Here is a 19,376-nt window from a genome sequence, read left to right on the forward strand (position 1 = left end):
CCCGGTGACGTCTCCCACGCCTTGATCCAGCAAGGAGAGAGGGAGAGGTTGGGGAAAACTCCGTCCAGCAGCAGCACAATGGCATGGTGGTGATGGAGGAGTGTGGCACTCCAGCAGGGCTTCGCCAAGCACTGCGAAAGACGAGGAGGGAGAGGGGTAGGGCTGCGCCAAGAGAGAGATGTTCTCCTGTCTCTGGCAGCCCCAAAACCCCCACTATATATAGGGGAGGGGGAGGGGCTGCGCCCCCATCTAGGGTTCCCCCCAAGGGGTGCGGCCAGCCCTAGATGGGACTTGGAGGGGCGGCCAAGGGGGAAGAGGGGGGGGGGGGCGCACCACTAGGTGGGCCTTAGGCCCATCTGAGCCTAGCGTTTCCCCTTTCCCCCCTTCCCTGCGCCTTGGGCCCCTTGTGGGAGGCGCACCAGCCCACCTAGGGGCTGGTCCCTTCCCACACTTGGCCCACGCAGCCCTCTGGGGACGGTGGCCCCACCTGGTGGACCCCCGGGACCCTCCCGGTGGTCCCGGTACGTTACCGATAGCACCCGAAACTTTTCCGGTGACCAAAACAGGACTTCCCATATATAAATCTTTACCTCCGGACCATTCCGGAACTCCTCGTGACGTCCGGGATCTCATCCGGGACTCCGAACAACATTCGGTAACCACATATATCTATTCCCTATAACCCTAGCGTCATTGAACCTTAAGTGTGTAGACCCTACGGGTTCGGGAACCATGCAGACATGACCGAGACGTTCTCCGGTCAATAACCAACAGCGGGATCTGGATACCCATGTTGGCTCCCACATGTTCCACGATGATCTCATCGGATGAACCACGATGTCGGGGATTCAATCAATCCTGTATACAATTCCCTTTGTCTACCGGTATGTTACTTGCCCGAGATTCGATCGTCGGTATCCCGATACCTTGTTCAATCTCGTTACCGGCAAGTCTCTATACTCGTTCCGTAACACATCATCCCGTGATCAACTCCTTGGTCACATTGTGCACATTATGATGATGTCCTACTGAGTGGGCCCAGAGATACCTCTTCGTTTACACGAAGTGACAAATCCCAGTCTCTATTCGTGCCAACCCAACAGACACTTTCGGAGATACCTGTAGTGCACCTTTATAGCCACCCAGTTACGTTGTGACATTTGTACACCCAAAGCATTCCTACGGTATCCGGGAGTTGCACAATCTCATGGTCTAAGAAAATGATACTTGACATTAGAAAAGCTCTTAGCAAACGAACTACACGATCTTGTGCTAGGCTTAGGATTGGGTCTTGTCCATCACATCATTCTCCTAATGATGTGATCCCGTTATCAACGACATCCAATGTCCATGGTCAAGAAACCGTAACCATCTATTGATCAACGAGCTAGTCAACTAGAGGCTTACTAGGGACATGGTGTTGTCTATGTATCCACACATGTATCTGAGTTTCCTATCAATATAATTCTAGCATGGATAATAAACGATTATCATGAACAAGGAAATATAATAATAACCAATTTATTATTGCCTCTAGGGCATATTTCCAACAGTCTCCCACTTGCACTAAAGTCAATAATCTAGTTCACATCGCCATGTGATTAACACTCATAGTCCACATCGCCATGTGACTACACCCAAAGAGTTTACTAGAGACAATAATCTAGTTCACATCACCATGTGATTAACACTCAATGAGTTCTAGGGTTTGATCATGTTATGCTTACGAGAGAGGTTTTAGTCAACGGGTTTGAACCTTTCAGATCCGTGTGTGCTTTACAAATCTCTATGTCATCTTGTAGATGCAGCTACCACGCGCTACTTGGAGCTATTCCAAATAACTGCTCTACTATATGAATCCAGTTTACTACTTAGAGTCATCCGGATTAGTGTCAAAGTTTGCATCGACGTAACCCTTTACAACGAACTCTTTTACCACCTCCATAATCGAGAAAATTCCTTAGTCCACTAGTTACTAAGGATAAGTTCGACCGCTGTCATGTGATCCACTCCTGGATCACTATTTTACCCCTTGACCAACTCATGGCAAGGCACACTTCATGTGCGGTACACAGCATAGCATACTGTAGAGCCTACGTCTAAAGCATAGGGGACGACCTTCGTCCTTTCTCTCTCTTCTGCCGTGGTTAAGTCTTGAGTCTTACTCAATACTCACACCTTGTAACACAGCCAAGAACTCCTTCTTTGCTGATCTATTTTGAACTCCTTCAAAATCTTGTCACGGTATGTATTCATTTGAAAGTACTATTAAGCGTTTTTGATCTATCCTTATAGATCTTGATGCTCAATGTTCAAGTAGCTTAATCCAGGTTTTCCATTGAAAAACACTTTTCAAATAACCCTGTATGCTTTCCAGAAATTCTACATCATCTCTGATCAACAATATGTCAACAACATATACTCATCAGAAATTCTATAGTGCTCCCACTCACTTCTTTGGAAATACAAGTTTCTCATAAACTTTGTATAAACCCAAAATCTTTGATCATCTCATCAAAGCGTACATTCCAACTCCGAGATGCTTACTCCAGTCCTTAGAAGGATTGCTGGAGCATTGCATACTTGTTAGCATCTTTCAGGATTGACAAAACCTTCTGGTTGTATCACATACAACCTTTCCTCAAGAAAATCGTCGAGAAAACAGTGTTTTGACATCCTATCTGCAAGATTTCATAAATAATGCAGTAACTGCTAATACAATTCCAACAGACTCTTAGCATCGCTACGAGTGAGAAAGTCTCATCGTAGTCAACTCCTTGAACTTGTCGGAAAACATCTTAACGACAAGCCGAGCTTTCTTAATGGTGACACTTACCATCATTGTCTGTCTTCCTTTTAAAATTCATCTGCACCCAACAGCCTTACGACCATCAAGTATTTCTTCCAAAGTCTATACTTTGCTTTTATACATGGATCCTCTCTCGGATTTCATGGCCTCGAGCCATTCGTCGGAATCCGGGCCCACCATCGCTTCTCCATAGCTCGTAGGTTCATTGTTGTCTAGCAACATGACTTCCAAGACAGGATCACGTACCACTCTGAAGTAGTATGCATCCTCGTTGTCCTACGAGGTTTGGTAGTGACTTGATCCGAAGTTTCATGATCACTATCATAAGCTTCCACTTCAATTGGTGTAGGTGCCACAGGAACAACTTCTTGTGCCCTACTACACACTAGTTGAAGTGACGGTTCAATAACCTCATCAAGTCTCTACCATCCTCCTACTCAATTCTTTCGAGAGAAACTTTTCCTCGAGAAAGGACTCGTTTCTAGAAGCAATTACTTTTGCTTCCAGATCTGAAATAGGAGGTATACCCAACTGTTTTGGGTATTCTATGAAGATGCATTCATCCGCTTTGGGTTCGAGCTTATCAGCCTGAAACTTTTCACATAAGCATCGCAGCCCCAAACTTTTAAGAAACGACAACTTAGGTTTCTCTAAACGGTGTCGTCTCAACGGAATTGCGTGGTGCCCTATTTAAAGTGAATGCGGTTGTCTCTAATGCCTAACCCATAAACGATAGTGGTAAAGAGACAACATGGTATGCACCATATCCAATAGGGTGCAGTTATGATGTTCGGACACACCATCACATTGTGGTGTTCCGGGCGGTATTATTTGTGAAACACTTTCCACAATGTCTTAATTGTGTGCCAAACTCGTAACTCAGATATCTCTATGATCATATCATAGACATTTTATCCTCTTGTCACGACGATCTTTAACTTCACTCTGAAATTACTTGAACCTTTCAATAATTCAGACTTGTGTTTCATCAAGTAAATATTCTCAGCATCTACTCAAATCATCTGTGAAGTAAGAACATATCGATATCCACTGCGTGCCTCAGCACTCATTGGACTGCACACATCAAATGTATTACTTCCAACAAGTTGCTCTCTTGTTCCATCTTACTGACAACGAGGCTTTTCAGTCATCTTGCCCATGTGGTATGATTTGCATGTCTCAAGTGATTCAAAATCAAGTGAGTCCAAACGATCCATCTCCATGGAGTTTCTTCACGCATATATACCAATAGACATGGTTCGCATGTCTCAATCCTTTCAAAAACGAGTGAGTCCAAAGATCCATCTACATGGAGCTTCTTCATGCGTTCTGTACCAATATGACTCAAATGGCAGTGCCACAAGTATGTGGTACTATCATTACTATTTTATATCTTTTGGCACGAACATGTGTATCACTGCGATCGAGATTCATTTTAGGTGCAAGACCATTGAAGGTATTATTCAAATAAACAGAGTAACCATTATTCTCCTTAAATGAATAACTGTATTGCGATAAACATAATCCACTCATGTTTATGCTCAACGCAAACACCAAATAACAATTCTTTAGGTTTAACACCAATCTCGATGGTAGAGGGAGCATGCGATGCTTGATCATATCAACCTTGGAAACACTTCCAACACATATCGTCATCTCACCTTTAGCTAGTCTCCGTTTATTCCGCAGCTTTTATTTCGAGTTACTAACACTTAGCAACCGAACCGGTATCTAATACCCTGGTGCTGCTAGGAGTACTAGTAAAGTACACATTCATACAATGTATATCCAATATACCTCTGTCGACCTTGCCTGCCTTCTCATCTACCAAGTATCTAGGGTAGTTCTGCTTCAGTGACCGTTCCCCTCATTACAGAAGCACTTAGTCTCGGGTTTGGGTTTAACCTTGGGATTCTTCGCTAGAGTAGCAAATGATTTGTTGTTTCATGAAGTATCCCTTCTTCCCTTGCCCTTCTTAAAACTAGTGGTTTTACTAACCATCAACAATTGATGCTCCTATTTGATTTCTACTTTCGCGGTGTCAAACATCGCGAATAGCTCAAGGATCATCATATCTATCCCTGATATGTTATAGTTCATCACGAAGCTCTAATAGCTTGGTGGCAGTGACTATGGAGAACCATCACTATCTCATCTGGAAGATTAACTCCCACTCGATTCAAGTGATTGTAGTACTCAGACAATCTGAGCACATGCTCAACGATTGAGCTTTTCTCCCTTAGTTTGCAGGCTTAAGAAACTTGTCAGAGGTCTGATACCTCTTGACGTGGGCACTAGTCTGAAATCCCAATTTCAGTCTTCAGAACATCTCATATGTTCTGTGACGTTTCAAAACGTCTTTGGTGCCACAATTTTAAACCGTTAGCATTATGGACTGAACTATCACGTAGTCATCAAAACATGTATGCCAGATGTTTCGCAACATCTACAGACGATGCTGAGGTTCAGCACACCGAGCGGTGCATTAAGGACATAAGCCTTCTGTGCAGCAATGAGGACAATCCTCAGTTTACGGACCCAGTCCGCATAATTGCTACTATCAACTTTCAACTAAATTTTCTCTAGGAACATATCTTAAACAGTAGAACTAAAGCGTAAGCTATGACATAATTTGCAAAGACCTTTTGACTATGTTCATGATAATTAAGTTCATCTGATTATTTAATGAACTCCCACTCAGATAGACATCCCTCTAGTCATCTAAGTGATACATGATCCGAGTCAAACTAGGCCGTGTCCGATCATCACGTGAGACGGACTAGTCATCATCGGTGAACATCTCCATGTTGATCGTATCTACTATACGACTCATGTTCGACCTTTCGATCTATTGTGTTCCGAGGCCATGTCTGTACATGCTAGGCTCGTCAAGTCAACCTAAGTGTTTCGCATGTGTTCCGAGGCAATGTCTGTACATGCTAGGCTCGTCAACACCCGTTGTATTCGAACGTTAGAATCTATCACACCCGATCATCACGTGGTGCTTCAAAACAACAAACCTTCGCAACGGTGCACAGTTAGGGGGAACACGTCTCTTGAAATTTTAGTGAGGGATCATCTTATTTATGCTACCGTCATTCTAAGCAAATAAGATGTAAACATGACAAACATCACATGCAAATCATAAAGTGACGTGATATGGCCAATATCATCTTGCGCCTCTGATCTCCATCTTCGAGGCGCGACATGATCACCTTCGTCACCGGCATGACACCATGATCTCCATCATCGTGTCTTCATGAAGTTGTCTCGCCAACTATTACTTCTACTACTATGGCTAACGGTTAGCAATAAAGTAAAGTAATTACATGGCGTTTTCATTGACACGCAGGTCATACAATAAATTAAGACAACTCCTATGGCTCCTGCCGGTTGTCATACTCATCGACATGCAAGTCGTGATTCCTATTACAAGAACATGATCAATCTCATACATCACATATATCATTCATCACATCCTTTTGGCCATATCACATCACATAGCATACCCTGCAAAAACAAGTTAGACGTCCTCTAATTGTTGTTGCATGTTTTACGTGGCTGCTATGGGATTCTAGCAAGAACGTTTCTTACCTACGCAAAAGCCACAACGTGATATGCCAATTTCTATTTACCCTTCATAAGGACCCTTTTCATCGAATCCGATCCGACTAAAGTGGGAGAGACAGACACCCGCTGGCCACCTTATGCAACTAGTGCATGTCAGTCGGTGGAACCTGTCTCACGTAAGTGTACGTGTAAGGTCGGTCCGGGCCGCTTCATCCCACGATGCCGCCGAATCAAGATAAGACTAGTAACGGCAAGTAAATTGACAAAATCGACGCCCACAACTACTTTGTGTTCTACTCGTGCATAGAAACTACGCATAGACCTAGCTCATGATGCCACTGTTGGGGAACGTAGCAGAAATTCAAAATTTTCTACGCATCACCAAGATCAATCTATGGAGTAATCTAGCAACGAGGGGAATGGGAGTGCATCTACATACCATTGTAGATCGCGATGCGGAAGCGTTGCAAGAACACGGATGAAGGAGTCGTACTCGTAGCGATTCAGATCGCGGTTGATTCCGATCTAAGCGCCGAACCACGGCGCCTCCGCGTTCAACACACGTGCAGCCCGGTGAGGTCTCCCACGCCTTGATCCAGCAAGGAGAGAGGGAGAGGTTGGGGAAGACTCCGTCCAGCAGCAGCACAACGGCATGGTGGTGATGGAGGAGTGTGGCACTCCAGCAGGGCTTCGCCAAGCACTGCGAGAGACGAGGAGGGAGAGGGGTAGGGCTGCGCCAAGAGAGAGATGTTCGCCTGTCTCTGGCATCCCCAAAACCCCCACTATATATAGGGGAGGGGGAGGGGCTGCGCCCCCATCTAGGGTTCCCCCCAAGGTGTGCGGCCAGCCCTAGATGGGACTTGGAGGGGCGGCCAAGGGGGGAGAGTGGGGGCGCACCACTAGGTGGGCCTTAGGCCCATCTGAGCCTAGGGTTTCCCCTTTCCCCCCCTTCCCTGCGCCTTGGGCCCCTTGTGGGAGGCGCACCAGCCCACCTAGGGGCTGGTCCCTTCCCACTATTGGCCCACGTAGGCCTCTGTGGCTGGTGGCCCCACCTGGTGGACCCCCGGGACCCTCCCGGTGGTCCCGGTATGTTACCAATAGCACCCGAAACTTTTCCGGTGACCAAAATAGGACTTCCCATATATAAATCTTTACCTCCGGAACTCCTCGTGACGTCCGGGATCTCATCCGGGACTCCGAACAATATTCGGTAACCATGTATATCTATTCCCTATAACCCTAGCGTCATCGAACCTTAAGTGTGTAGACCCTACGGGTTCGGGAACCATGCAGCATGACCGAGACGTTCTCCGGTCAATAACCAACAGCGGGATCTGGATACCCATGTTGGCTCCCACATGTTCCACGATGATCTCATCGGATGAACCACGATGTCGGGGATTCAATCAAGCCCGTATACAATTCCCTTTGTCTACCGGTATGGTACTTGCCCGAGATTCGATCGTCGGTATCCCAATACCTTGTTCAATCTCGTTACCGGCAAGTCTCGACACATCATCCCGTGATCAACTCCTTGGTCACATTGTGCACATTATGATGATGTCCTATCGAGTGGGCCCAGAGATACCTCTCCGTTTACACGGAGTGACAAATCCCAGTCTCGATTCGTGCCAACCCAACAGACACTTTCGGAGATACCTGTAGTGCACCTTTATAGCCACCCAGTTACGTTGTGACGTTTGGTACACCCAAAGCATTCCTACGGTATCCGGGAGTTGCACAATCTCATGGTCTAAGGAAATGATACTTGACATTAGAAAAGCTCTTAGCAAACGAACTACACGATCTTGTGCTAGGCTTAGGATTGGGTCTTGTCCATCACATCATTCTCCTAATGATGTGATCCCGTTATCAACGACATCCAATGTCCATGGTCAGGAAACTGTAACCATCTATTGATGAACGAGCTAGTCAACTAGAGGCTTACTAGGGACATGGTGTTGTCTATGTATCCACACATGTATCTGAGTTTCCTATCAATACAATTCTAGCATGGATAATAAACGATTATCATGAACAAGGAAATATAATAATAACCAATTTATTATTGCCTCTAGGGCATATTTCCAACAGTCTCCCACTTGCACTAGAGTCAATAATCTAGTTCACATCGCCATATGATTAACACTCATAGTCCACATCGCCATGTGACTACACCCAAAGAGTTTACTAGAGTCAATAATCTAGTTCACATCACCATGTGATTAACACTCAATGAGTTCTAGGGTTTGATCATGTTATGCTTACGAGAGAGGCTTTAGTCAACGGGTCTGAACCTTTCAGACCCGTGTGTGCTTTACGAATATCTATGTCATCTTGTAGATGCAGCTACCACGCGCTACTTGGAGCTATTCCAAATAACTGCTCTACTATACGAATCCGGTTTACTACTCAGAGTCATCCGGATTAGTGTCAAAGTTCGCATCGACGTAACCCTTTACGACGAACTCCTTTTCACCTCCATAATCAAGAAAATTCCTTAGTCCACTAGATACTAAGGATAAGTTCGACCGCTGTCATGTGATCCATTCCCGGATCACTATTGTACCCCTTGATCAACTCATGGCAAGGCACACTTCATGTGCGGTACACAGCATAGCATACTGTAGAGCCTACGTCTAAAGCATAGGGGACGACCTTCGTCCTTTCTCTCTCTTCTGCTGTGGTTAGGTCTTGAGTCTTACTCAATACTCACACCTTGTAACACAGCCAAGAACTCCTTCTTTGCTGGTCTATTTTGAACTCCTTCAAAATCTTGTCACGGTATGTATTCATTTGAAAGTTCTATTATGTGTTTTTGATCTATCCTTATAGATCTTGATGCTCAATGTTCAAGTAGCTTAATCCAGGTTTTCCATTGAAAAACACTTTTCAAATAACCCTGTATGCTTTCCAGAAATTCTACATCATCTCTGATCAACAATATGTCAACAACATATACTCACCAGAAATTCTATAGTGCTCCCACTCACTTCTTTGGAAATACAAGTTTCTCATAAACTTTGTATAAACCCAAAATCTTTGATCATCTCATCAAAGCGTACATTCCAACTCCGAGATGCTTACTCCAGTCCTTAGAAGGATTGCTGGAGCTTTGCATACTTGTTAGCATCTTTCAGGATTGACAAAACCTTCTGGTTGTATCACATACAACCTTTCCTCTAGAAAATCGTCGAGGAAACAATGTTTTGACATCCTATCTGCAAGATTTTATAAACAATGCAGTAACTGCTAATACAATTCCAACAGACTCTTAGCATCGCTACGAGTGAGAAAGTCTCATCGTAGTCAACTCCTTGAACTTGTCGGAAAACATCTTAACGACAAGCCGAGCTTTCTTAATGGTGACACTTACCATCATTGTCTGTCTTCCTTTTAAAATCCATCTGCACCCAACAGCCTTACGACCATCAAGTATTTCTTCCAAAGTCTATACTTTGCTTTTATACATGGATCCTTTCTCGGATTTTATGGCCTCGAGCCATTCGTCGGAATCCGGGCCCACCATCGCTTCTCCATAGCTCGTAGGTTCATTGTTGTCTAGCAACATGACTTCCAAACAGGATTACGTACCACTCTGAAGTAGTACGCATCCTTATCGACCTACGAGGTTTGGTAGTGACTTGATCCGAAGTTTCATGATCACTATCATAAGCTTCCACTTCAATTGGTGTAGGTGCCACAGGAACAACTTCCTGTGCCCTGCTACACACTAGTTGAAGTTATGGTTCAATAACCTCATCAAGTCTCCACCATCCTCCCACTCAATTCTTTCGAGAGAAACTTTTCCTCGAGAAAGGACTCGTTTCTAGAAACAATTACTTTTGCTTCCAGATCTGAAATAGGAGGTATACCCAACTGTTTTGGGTATTCTATGAAGATGCATTTATCCGCTTTGGGTTCGAGCTTATCAGCCTGAAACTTTTCACATAAGCATCGCAGCCCCAAACTTTTAAGAAACGACAACTTAGGTTTCTCTAAACGGTGTCGTCTCAACGGAATTGCGTGGTGCCCTATTTAAAGTGAATGCGGTTGTCTGTAATGCCTAACCCATAAACGATAGTGGTAATTCGATAAGAGACATCATGGTATGCACCATATCCAATAGGGTGCAGTTATGTTGTTCGGACACACCATTACATTGTGGTGTTCCAGGCGGTATTAATTGTGAAACACTTTCCACAATGTCTTAATTGTGTGCCAAACTCGTAACTCAGATACCTCTATGATCATATCATAGACATTTTATCCTCTTGTCACGACGATCTTCAACTTCACTCTGAAATTTTTGAACCTTTCAATAATTCAGACTTGTGTTTCATCAAGTAAATATTCTCAGCATCTACTCAAATCATCTGTGAAGTAAGAACATATCGATATCCACTGCGTGCCTCAGCACTCATTGGACTGCACACATCAAATGTATTACTTCCAACAAGTTGCTCTCTTGTTCCATCTTACTGAAAACGAGGCCTTTCAGTCATCTTGCCCATGTAGTATGATTTGCATGTCTCAAGTGATTCAAAATCAAGTGTGTCCAAACGATCCATCTGCATGGAGTTTCTTCATGCATATATACCAATAGACAAGGTTCGCATGTCTTAATCTTTTCAAAAACGAGTGATTCCAAAGGTCCATCTACATGGAGCTTCTTCATGCGTTCTATACCAATATGACTCAAATGGCAGTGCCACAAGTATGTGGTACTATCATTACCGTTTTATATCTTTTGGCACAAACATGTGTATCACTGCGATCGAGATTCATTTTAGGTGCAAGACCATTGAAGGTATTATTCAAATAAACAGAGTAACCATTATTCTCCTTAAATGAATAACCGTATTGCGATAAACATAATCCAATCATGTTTATGCTCATCGCAAACACCAAATAACAATTATTTAGGTCTAACACCAATCTCGATGGTAGAGGGAGCATGCGATGCTTGATCACATCAACCTTGGAAACACTTCCAACACATATCGTCATCTCACCTTTAGCTAGTCTCCGTTTATTCCGCAGCTTTTATTTCGAGTTACTAACACTTAGCAACCAAACCGGTATCTAATACCATGGTGCTGCTAGGAGTACTAGTAAAGTACACATTCATATAATGTATATCCAATATACTTCTGTCGACCTTGCCTGCCTTCTCATCTACCAAGTATCTAGGGTAGTTCTGCTTCAGTGACCGTTCCCCTCATTACAGAAGCACTTAGTCTCGGGTTTGGGTTCAACCTTGGGATTCTTCACTAGAGCAGCAAATGATTTGCTGTTTCATGAAGTATCCCTTTTGCCCTTGCCCTTCTTGAAGCTAGTGGTTTTACTAACCATCAACAATTGATGCTCCTATTTGATTTCTACTTTCGCGGTGTCAAACATCGCGAATAGCTCAAGGATCATCATATCTATCCCTGATATGTTATAGTTCATCACGAAGCTCTAATAGCTTGGTGGCAGTGACTATGGAGAACCATCACTATCTCATCTGGAAGATTAACTCCCACTCGATTCAAGCGATTGTGGTACTCAGACAATCTGAGCACATGCTCAACGATTGAGCTTTTCTCCCTTAGTTTGCAGGCTTAAGAAACTTGTCAGAGGTCTGATACCTCTTGACGTGGGCACTAGTCTGAAATCCCAATTTCAGTCTTCAGAACATCTCATATGTTCTGTGACGTTTCAAAATCGTCTTTGGTGCCACAATTCTAAACCGTTAGCATTACGCACTGAACTATCAAGTAGTCATCAAAACGTGTATGTCAGATGTTCCGCAACATCTACAGACGACGCTGAGGTTCAGCACACTGAGCGGTGCATTAAGGACATAAGCCTTATGTGCAGCAATAAGGACAATCCTCAGTTTACGGACCCAGTCCGCATAATTGCTACTATTAACTTTCAACTAAATTTTCTCTAGGAACATATTTTAAACAGTAGAACTAAAGCGTAAGCTATGACATAATTTGCAAAGGCCTTTTGACTATGTTCATGAATTATGTTCATCTGATTATTTAATGAACTCCCACTCAGATAGACATCCCTCTAGTCATCTAAGTGATACATGATCCGAGTCAAACTAGGTCGTGTCCGATCATCACGTGAGATGGACTAGTCATCATCGGTGAACATCTCCATGTTGATCGCATCTACTATACGACTCATGTTCGACCTTTCGATCTCTTGTGTTCCGAGGTCATGTCTGTACATGCTAGGCTCGTCAAGTCAACCTAAGTGTTTCGCATGTGTTCCGAGGCCATGTCTGTACATGCTAGGCTCGTCAACACCCGTTGTATTCGAACGTTAGAATCTATCACACCCGATCATCACGTGGTGCTTCGAAACAACGAACCTTCGCAACGGTGCACAGTTAGGGGGAACACGTCTCTTGAAATTTTAGTGAGGGATCATCTTATTTATGCTACTGTCATTCTAAGCAAATAAGATGTAAACATGACAAACATCACATGCAAATCATAAAGTGACATGATATGGCCAATATCATCTTGCGCCTTTTGATCTCCATCTTCGAGGCGCGGCATGATCACCTTCGTCACCGGCATGACACCATGATCTCCATCATCATGATCTCCATCATCGTGTCTTCATGAAGTTGTCTCGCCAACTATTACTTCTACTACTATGGCTAACGGTTAGCAATAAAGTAAAGTAATTACATGGCGTTTTCATTGACACGCAGGTCATACAATAAATTAAGACAACTCCTATGGCTCCTGCCGGTTGTCATACTCATCGACATGCAAGTCGTGATTCCTATTACAAGAACATGATCAATCTCATACATCACATATATCATTCATCACATCCTTTTGGCCATATCACATCACATAGCATACCCTGCAAAAACAAGTTAGACGTCCTCTAATTGTTGTTGCATGTTTTACGTGGCTGCTATGGGATTCTAGCAAGAACGTTTCTTACCTACGCAAAAGCCACAACGTGATATGCCAATTTCTATTTACCCTTCATAAGGACCCTTTTCATCGAATCCGATCCGACTAAAGTGGGAGAGACAGACACCCGCTAGCCACCTTATGCAACTAGTGCATGTCAGTCGGTGGAACCTATCTCACGTAAGAGTACGTGTAAGCTCGGTCCGGGCCGCTTCATCCCACGATGCCGCCGAATCAAGATAAGACTAGTAACGGCAAGTAAATTGACAAAATCGACGCCCACAACTACTTTGTGTTCTACTCGTGCATAGAAACTACGCATAGACCTAGCTCATGATGCCACTGTTGGGGAACGTAGCAGAAATTCAAAATTTTCTATGCATCACCAAGATCAATCTATGGAGTAATCTAGCAACGAGGGGAAGGGGAGTGCATCTACATACCCTTGTAGATCGCGATGCGGAAGCGTTGCAAGAACGCGGATGAAGGAGTCGTACTCGTAGCGATTCAGATCGCGGTTGTTCCGATCTAAGCGCTGAACCACGGCGCCTCCGCGTTCAACACACGTGCAGCCCGGTGACGTCTCCCACGCCTTGATCCAGCAAGGAGAGAGGGAGAGGTTGGGGAAGACTCCGTCCAGCAGCAGCACGACGGCGTGGTGGTGGTGGAGGAGCGCGGTATTCCAGCAGGGCTTCGCCAAGCACTGCGAGAGACGAGGAGGGAGAGAGGTAGGGCTACGCCAAGAGGGAGAGCAAATCATGTGTTGGGCAGCCCCCATACCTCAAGTATATATAGGGGAAGAGGAGGAGCTGCGCCCCCACCTAGGGTTCCCTCCCCAGGGGTGGCGGCAGCCCCAGATCCCATCTGGGTGGCGGCCAAGGGGGGAGAGAGGGGGGCGCACCTAGGGTGGGCCTTAGGGCCCATCTGCTCCTAGGGTTTGCCCCCTCTCCTCTTGAGGGCGCCTTGGGCCTTGGTGGGAGGCGCCCCAGCCCACCTAGGGGCTGGTCCCTTCCCACTATTGGCCCATGTAGGCCTCTGTGGCTGGTGGCCCCACCTGGTGGACCCCCGGGACCCTCCCGGTGGTCCCGGTACGTTACCGATAGCACCCGAAACTTTTCCGGTGACCAAAACAGGACTTCCCATATATAAATCTTTACCTCCGGACCATTCCGGAACTCCTCGTGACGTCCGGGATCTCATCCGGGACTCCGAACAACATTCAGTAACCACATATATCTATTCCCTATAACCCTAGCGTCATCGAACCTTAAGTGTGTAGACCCTACGGGTTCGGGAACCATGCAGACATGACCGAGACGTTCTCCGGTCAATAACCAACAGCGGGATCTGGATACCCATGTTGGCTCCCACATGTTCCACGATGATCTCATCGGATGAACCACGATGTCGGGGATTCAATCAATCCCGTATACAATTCCCTTTGTCTACCGGTATGGTAGTTGCCCGAGATTCGATCGTCGGTATCCCGATACCTTGTTCAATCTCGTTACCGGCAAGTCTCTTTACTCGTTCCGTAACACATCATCCCGTGATCAACTCCTTGGTCACATTGTGCACATTATGATGATGTCCTACCGAGTGGGCCCAGAGATACCTCTCCGTTTACACGGAGTGACAAATCCCAGTCTCGATTCGTGCCAACCCAACAGACACTTTCGGAGATACCTGTAGTGCACCTTTATAGCCACCCAGTTACGTTGTGACGTTTGGTACACCCAAAGCATTCCTACGGTATCCGGGAGTTGCACAATCTCATGGTCTAAGGAAATGATACTTGACATTAGAAAAGCTCTTAGCAAACGAACTACACGATCTTGTGCTAGGCTTAGGATTGGGTCTTGTCCATCACATCATTCTCCTAATGATGTGATCCCGTTATCAACGACATCCAATGTCCATGGTCAGGAAACCGTAACCATCTATTGATCAACGAGCTAGTCAACTAGAGGCTTACTAGGGACATGGTGTTGTCTATGTATCCACACATGTATCTGAGTTTCCTATCAATACAATTCTAGCATGGATAATAAACGATTATCATGAACAAGGAAATATAATAATAACCAATTTATTATTGCCTCTAGGGCATATTTCCAACAGTCTCCCACTTGCACTAGAGTCAATAATCTAGTTCACATCGCCATGTGATTAACACTCATAGTCCACATCGCCATGTGACTACACCCAAAGAGTTTACTAGAGTCAATAATCTAGTTCACATCACCATGTGATTAACACTCAATGAGTTCTAGGGTTTGATCATGTTATGCTTACGAGAGAGGTTTTAGTCAACGGGTCTGAACCTTTCAGATCCGTGTGTGCTTTACGAATATCTATGTCATCTTGTAGATGCAGCTACCACGCGCTACTTGGAGCTATTCCAAATAACTGCTCTACTATACGAATCCGGTTTACTACTCAGAGTCATCCGGATTAGTGTCAAAGTTCGCATCGACGTAACCCTTTACGACGAACTCCTTTTCACCTCCATAATCGAGAAAATTCCTTAGTCCACTAGATACTAAGGATAAGTTCGACCGCTGTCATGTGATCTATTCCCGGATCACTATTGTACCCCTTGACCAACTCATGGCAAGGCACACTTCATGTGCGGTACACAGCATAGCATACTGTAGAGCCTACGTCTAAAGCATAGGGGACGACCTTTGTCCTTTCTCTCTCTTCTGCTGTGGTCAGGTCTTGAGTCTTACTCAATACTCACACCTTGTAACACAGCCAAGAACTCCTTCTTTGCTGGTCTATTTTGAACTCCTTCAAAATCTTGTCACGGTATGTATTCATTTGAAAGTTCCATTAAGCGTTTTTGATCTATCCTTATAGATCTTGATGCTCAATGTTCAAGTAGCTTAATCCAGGTTTTCCATTGAAAAACACTTTGCAAATAACCCTGTATGCTTTCCAGAAATTCTACATCATCTCTGATCAACAATATGTCAACAACATATACTCATCAGAAATTCTATAGTGCTCCACTCACTTCTTTGGAAATACAAGTTTCTCATAAACTTTGTATAAACCCAAAATCTTTGATCATCTCATCGAAGCGTACATTCCAACTCCGAGATGCTTACTCCAGTCCTTAGAAGGATTGCTGGAGCTTTGCATACTTGTTAGCATCTTTCAGGATTGACAAAACCTTCTGGTTGTATCACATACAACCTTTCCTCTAGAAAATCGTCGAGGAAACAATGTTTTGACATCCTATCTGCAAGATTTTATAAACAATGCAGTAACTGCTAATACAATTCCAACAGACTCTTAGCATCGCTACGAGTGAGAAAGTCTCATCGTAGTCAACTCCTTGAACTTGTCGGAAAACATCTTAACGACAAGCCGAGCTTTCTTAATGGTGACACTTACCATCATTGTCTGTCTTCCTTTTAAAATCCATCTGCACCCAACAGCCTTACGACCATCAAGTATTTCTTCCAAAGTCTATACTTTGCTTTTATACATGGATCCTTTCTCGGATTTTATGGCCTCGAGCCATTCGTCGGAATCCGGGCCCACCATCGCTTCTCCATAGCTCGTAGGTTCATTGTTGTCTAGCAACATGACTTCCAAAACAGGATTACGTACCACTCTGAAGTAGTACGCATCCTTATCGACCTACGAGGTTTGGTAGTGACTTGATCCGAAGTTTCATGATCACTATCATAAGCTTCCACTTCAATTGGTGTAGGTGCCACAGGAACAACTTCCTGTGCCCTGCTACACACTAGTTGAAGTTATGGTTCAATAACCTCATCAAGTCTCCACCATCCTCCCACTCAATTCTTTCGAGAGAAACTTTTCCTCGAGAAAGGACTCGTTTCTAGAAACAATTACTTTTGCTTCCAGATCTGAAATAGGAGGTATACCCAACTGTTTTGGGTATTCTATGAAGATGCATTTATCCGCTTTGGGTTCGAGCTTATCAGCCTGAAACTTTTCACATAAGCATCGCAGCCCCAAACTTTTAAGAAACGACAACTTAGGTTTCTCTAAACGGTGTCGTCTCAACGGAATTGCGTGGTGCCCTATTTAAAGTGAATGCGGTTGTCTGTAATGCCTAACCCATAAACGATAGTGGTAATTCGATAAGAGACATCATGGTATGCACCATATCCAATAGGGTGCAGTTATGTTGTTCGGACACACCATTACATTGTGGTGTTCCAGGCGGTATTAATTGTGAATCTCAACGCAGCGTTCGCCTGGCTTCCAGCCCAGCCAACCCCACTTCCGTTTCCCACGCCCCACGCCCCGTCCTTTCAGCTTATAATCTGTTTCATCTTCCAAAATGAAAAAACCCATCTCCGTCTCTTCCATCTCGTCGGAGACGGCGTGCCAAGATGGCGCAGCCCAACGAGGGCAACGAGGCACTGGATCGGGAGACCACCTCTCTGCCGACGGCTACTCCAATTAGGGTAAGTTCAATAATCAGTACACATGCCACACCAAGCACAATCCTCTCTTCCTGAAGCCTCTTTTGATTGATTCAATTACCTTGCAGCAATTTCCGGCGACTGAGACTAATGGCCAGCCCTCGATGAGCAGCACCCCGGTGACCTCTGCTCCAGAATCCTCTCTGCGCACAGCTACTCCAACCATGGTAAGTTGAGTAACCAGTACGCATGCAACAGCTAGCACGATCCTCTCTTCCTGAAGCATCTCTTGATTGATTCAATTACCTTGCAACAATTGCCAAGAACTGAGACTAATGGCCAGCCGAGAATGAGCAACACACCAGTGAATAATCAAGACAAACAAGATGCAGATAATGCTCCAAGAGTTGGGAAGTGCTTTCAGTCTGAAGAAGAGGCGTATCAATTTTACAATTCTTATGCTCAAACCAAGGGATTTAGCATTAGGAAGTGCCACTTGATGTTTAGAGCAGATGGGACTTTAAGTTCCAGATATTTTGTTTGTAGCAAAGCAGGTGTGAAAAATGCTAATCCAACACATGTGGCCAAGAAAGAAAAAGCTATTTCGAGGACTAATTGTATGGCTCGAGTTCAATTCAGCATCAATCAAGAGGGAATTTGGACTACTTAGAAAGTTACGCTCGACCACAATCACCAGCTTGTAAGTCCAGATAAGAGGCACATGCTTAGATCGCAGCGTCAACTCTTAGATGCCGATCGCCACATGATTAAGCAAATGAGGACATAGGGAATTAAACAAGCCGAAATATATGATTTTTGCGAGCTTTGGTATGGTAAAGATGCTATACCCTTCTTGCAAATGGATTGCAACAATTATTTGCGAAGTGAGCGCTCAAAGTATTTGGAAACCAAAGATGCACAAACATTAATGGAGTATCTAAAGAACAAGCAAGCTGAGGACCCTTCGTTTTTCTATGCCATGCAGTTAGATGATGATGATGGTACAATAATGAACATCTTTTGGACTGATGGACAAGCTATCATGGACTATTCTGTCTTTGGAGATGCCCTTTCCTTTGACACCACATTTTCAACAAATAAGTTTCAAATGCCATTTGCTCCGTTTATTGGTGTTAATCATCACAAGCAGACTATTCTTTTTGGTGCATCACTACTATCTAATGAATCTGCAGATACCTTTGAGTGGGTTTTTAGAACCTTTCTACAAGCTATGTCTGGTAAGCAGCCTGAAACAATATTCACCGATCAATGTGCCGCCATTATAAATGCTATTGGAAGGGTTTTCCCAAGAACACGACATCGTCTTTGTTTATGGCATTTGTATCAAAATGCTGCAAAACATCTAAGTCAAGTAATCAGCGACAATGATAATTTTCTTAAAGAATTCAAAAGGTGTGTGTATGAAGATAGATCACTGGCACATTTTGAGAATAGATGGCATGAGCTATTGCTTAAGTATCAGATTGAGGATAATTCTTGGATAAGCAATCTGTACAAGTTGCATGAGAAGTGGGCTACTATCTATCGCCGCGATTCTTTTAGTGCATATATGACATCAACCCAAAGGAGTGAAGGAATGAACAACGTGTTCAAGAAAACTTTCCGCAAAAGGCTTTGTCTTTCTGAATTGAT

The sequence above is a fragment of the Triticum aestivum genome, chromosome 2D (assembly GCF_018294505.1).
Source record: "Triticum aestivum cultivar Chinese Spring chromosome 2D, IWGSC CS RefSeq v2.1, whole genome shotgun sequence".
In the NCBI taxonomy this organism is placed as follows: Eukaryota; Viridiplantae; Streptophyta; class Magnoliopsida; order Poales; family Poaceae; genus Triticum; species Triticum aestivum.